The sequence below is a fragment of the Gossypium hirsutum genome, chromosome D02, assembly GCF_007990345.1.
Source record: "Gossypium hirsutum isolate 1008001.06 chromosome D02, Gossypium_hirsutum_v2.1, whole genome shotgun sequence".
Classification (NCBI taxonomy): domain Eukaryota; kingdom Viridiplantae; phylum Streptophyta; class Magnoliopsida; order Malvales; family Malvaceae; genus Gossypium; species Gossypium hirsutum.
The window spans coordinates 14,471,820-14,475,972 of record NC_053438.1 but is presented as its reverse complement, the minus strand read 5'-3'; the positions used below and the strand labels follow the sequence as shown (position 1 = coordinate 14,475,972).

General features: G+C 32.1%; 1 long non-coding RNA gene across 1 annotated transcript; it reads left to right on the top strand.

The window, feature by feature from the left end:
* Positions 1-2,914: 2,914 nt before the first annotated feature.
* On the top strand, positions 2,915-3,747 carry LOC121214634 (uncharacterized). The gene is made up of 2 exons (XR_005910217.1): positions 2,915-3,030; positions 3,409-3,747. It is a non-coding gene; the product is annotated as an uncharacterized lncRNA (long non-coding RNA).
* The last annotated feature ends 406 nt before the right edge of the window (positions 3,748-4,153 follow it).

The window sequence follows — 4,153 nt, the reverse complement described above, 5'->3', positions numbered from 1 at the left end:
CCAAAAAGACAAGAACCACCTATGAAGCAAGCATCGGTCACGGGATTCCTCATTTATTTTTTTTTTATTCTTTTTTTTCTATTTCAATTGTTTCTTTTCAATTTTTTTTATATTTCACCTTTATTTAAAATTCTCATTGATGCCACCTGACAAACCGACAGCACCCATTAAAAAATATATATATTTTCTAACATGAATACTCGTTTTTTCACAGGTATTTTGAAAAATACATATTGGTGTGCTTTTTTTTTTAAAGAAATTGATCATTGGGTCATCAGGGGGAGATGCTGCGGGATACACCGACGACTCCGACGTGTTTTTTTTAAAGAAATTGATCATTGGGTCATCATTGGGTCATTTTCGTATTTATTTTTTTGAATTATTTTCGTAATTAATTCATTAATTAATTAATTTGGATTATTTAAAAAAAAGCCAATAAAATGTTAAGCTTCAATTTTATTGTGAATAAGATAGAAACAAATTAAGGTGAAGAGAACCGAATATGTGAACATAGTTGTATGCCTATAAAATCAACATATTAAAATTAATATTGGTATTGGTTAAAATAATTAAATAAAAATTATAAAAAGAATATTGTGAAATTTATTGTGGAAAACATTTGATGTCTTATTTGGTTGTACATTGCATATAAATCATATAGATTTAGACGTGATAATACAATTGAATAAATGTATTTGTATTTAAACAAAGAAAAGAAAGAGAGAGAGCATTTTTACAAATAAAATCAATTTTTTAAGAGAGAAAACCAAAGAGGATTGAGGTTGATATTTTACATGCAGATAAAAGATGAATGTCTAATGTATGGGTAAAAGATGAATAAATAAAAATATTACTACTGTGTTGACACCATTTTTTTTGATGAAAACGGGGTCGACTTGGATTTTGAAAATAAAACGAAAAATGGGAGTCGCCACCAATCTTTTTTGATGAGGTGTGATCGGGTCACCTCGTAAAACGGTTGTTTTTAATAAACGATTTAGATTTTATTAAAACAACGATTTTTGTCTACGAAATTCAAAAAAATGGGTTCGGGAGTCGGTTACGCACGAGGAAGGATTAGCACCCTCGATACGCCCAAAATTGGTACCTAGTTGATTAATCAGTGTCTTAGTATCGAAAATTAAAAACTCGAAAAGAATTTTAAAAATATGATCCCTCCTTATATTGTGTTATTTTAAAAATACTCAAATAAATCAAAATGGAAAATGCCTCCTTATCTCGAAGTAACAAGATATTACATCCAGTAAGTTAGGACACGACACCTCGTATTTTTTAGAGTAAGCTTGCCCTTCGTTTTTTTTATTTAAACCTCATTTATTTTAATTCTAAAAGGATATTCGATTACTTAGAATCAACGAGAAAAATCGAAGCTCAGTAAGTTAGGGCACGATTTTCTCGAATTTTCTAAATACGGAATATTGCCTTTACTTTCGAAAAATCCTCATATCGAGAAAACCAAGTGTCATATCCAATGCGTTAGGACACAACATATTGAAATCCCGATAATGAGTTTTTATTTATGTTTTTTATTAAAGAGCATTCTCGAGTATTTAGATTCAACAGAAAATTAGAACCCAGCACGTTAGGGCCCAATTCTCTCGAAGATCCCAAGTGTCGAGTATTGCTTTTATTTCCAAAATTTTCCTTTTTTACGAATTCGGGTGAAAATTGATGTGACGGAATAACAATTACGATAATGCGAGTAAAAATAATACGAGCGAAGATAACAAAAATAAATATATAAAAAAATCAATTATATACAATAACAAGTAAATAAACAAAATAAAAAAAACTAAAACATTTTTAAAAAAATAATAATAATGGATACATAAATAAATAAATAAACATAAAGTAAAACAATAATAATAATAAAGAAATGAATAAAATTATAAAAGTTTTAAAAATGTATGTATGAATTTTAAAAGATTTAAAATACAAAAAAAAAACTATGTAGGTATATATATATAATGAAAATATGTATGTCTATACGTATATATATATGTGTATGTATAAGAATTATAAAATATGAAAACATAATTACATATATATAAATAACATGCGCATGTATGTATATATATTTCATAAAGACAAAAAAATATAAATATGTATATTATAAAAATAAAATAACGTAAGTATGTACATACATTTATAAGTATATGAATTAAAATATGTAAATATATAAGTATATATATGCCTGTAGAAAATGTGAAATATAAAAAATATGTACTTAAAATAAATAAAGAATATGTACATGTATATATATATAAATTATAATAAAATATTAGAATAAAAATGAAATAAAAATATTAAATATGAATATATATATATATATACGCGTACATAATAAAAATATATACTAATACATAATAATAATAATAGTAATACTAATAATACTAATAATATAAAAATAACAAGGATATTTAATAAAGATATAAGAATAAACGAAAAAAAGGACTAAAATTGAATTAAAAACAAAGTTGTGGGGCAAATGTGAAAGGAAATAAAGAGAAATGGGCTTATTTGAGCGCGCACAAAACATAAAGGGACCGAAACAACAATTATTCCATTCCATTAAAACGCAGCACATTAGTGGGGACTAAATCGAAAAGCGCGAGAAATTATAGGGCCAAATTGGAAACAAGAAAAATGACTTAATTGCAAAACCCTGAAAAAGCGGAAGGACTGCGCGCATAAATATCCCATTCAAACGAAAACACGCGGATCCTCTAGCGGGTCGGGTCGGATGGGTCGGGCATGGTCAAAACGACGTCGTTTTGAGGCTTAAGTGTAGCCCCCAAAACGACGTCGTTTTGGAGGGCTATATAAGGCCTAAAATAACCCAAAAAAAATCATTTGGGGAGAGGGAAAGGAAAAAAAGGAAGAGAGAGGGAAGAGAGAAGGGAGAGAGAGGGGGGGGAAGGAAAATCCGGCCAGGGGGGCCGGTCACCGGACGGCCACCGGAGGCTCGCCGGCGCCGGCGCCGGCCACCGCACGCGGTGGCCGGAAAAGGTAAAAAATTTATTTTTTTTTATTTTTTATTTCTTGTATTTTTATATATATATTAATATTTATGTATGGAAAATAGGTTTAGAAAACGAAAAAAAATAAAGAAAAAGATTACCTTATACTTTGTAGTTTTTGATTTTTTTTTGACAACTTTGAACTTCTGATTTCAGTGTTAAAATCACGGCTTGTACATGTGTTTCATTCTATCTTGGTTATTGATTTCTTTTGAACATTTGAACGAATGTTAAAACGAAAATAGAAAATAAAAAAAAAACCCTCCTCATACAATTTTGATTCGGGTTTTTATAACCCACTTTCATCTAATTTTTTATTGTTTCTGCTTTGTCTCTTTGCATGGGATGGGCACGATGGAGGTGACAGAGGCATGGGGTGCAAACGGTATGGGCAGTGCCAGGTTTTGGGCAGAGGAGGAAGTGGGGGCTGCGTGGTCGCGCACATGGGGCAACGGCGCCAGAAACCCTAGGGTTTCTGGCTTTCCAAAAAATTTTTTAGAGACTTGGGCCTATCGGGCTTTAGGGTTTTGATTTGTTTGGGTTTAAATTTTGGGTCATTTGTATTTTTTTTTTGGCCCGGGCAGATTTTGGGCTTTACAGCTGCCCCTCTTTGCTCGTTGTCGTGTAACGAAAACAGAGCAAAGACCAAGAAAGACCAAATTTGCCCGGGCTTGCCGAGCCTTGGCTTCTTTTGGTGCTTTTCTTCTTCAAGTAGCCTCGTTCTGTTCTGCTGTGTCTCGTTGCTTCAATCCACTTCACTGCGCTCCAGAGAAACATGACTTAAATCTATTCTGCTGCAACTCCATGGGGATGAGATTTGTTGTTTTCTTCGTCTACTCCACTACTGCTTAGGGAGATAAGACTTGATGTGATCTGCTCCACTATTGCTTAGGGAAATAAGATCTGTGGTTTTGTCTGTTCCACTACTGCTTAGGGAGATAAGACTTAATGCGATCTACTCCACTACTGCTTAGGGAGATAAGATTGTAATCTTCGATCTATTCCACTGTTTCCCAGGGAAGTAGAACTACCAGCTTCAATGTACTCCACCGTAATCAGGGAGGTAAAATCCGTCGTCTTCAACCTACTCCACTATTGCTTAGGGAGATAAG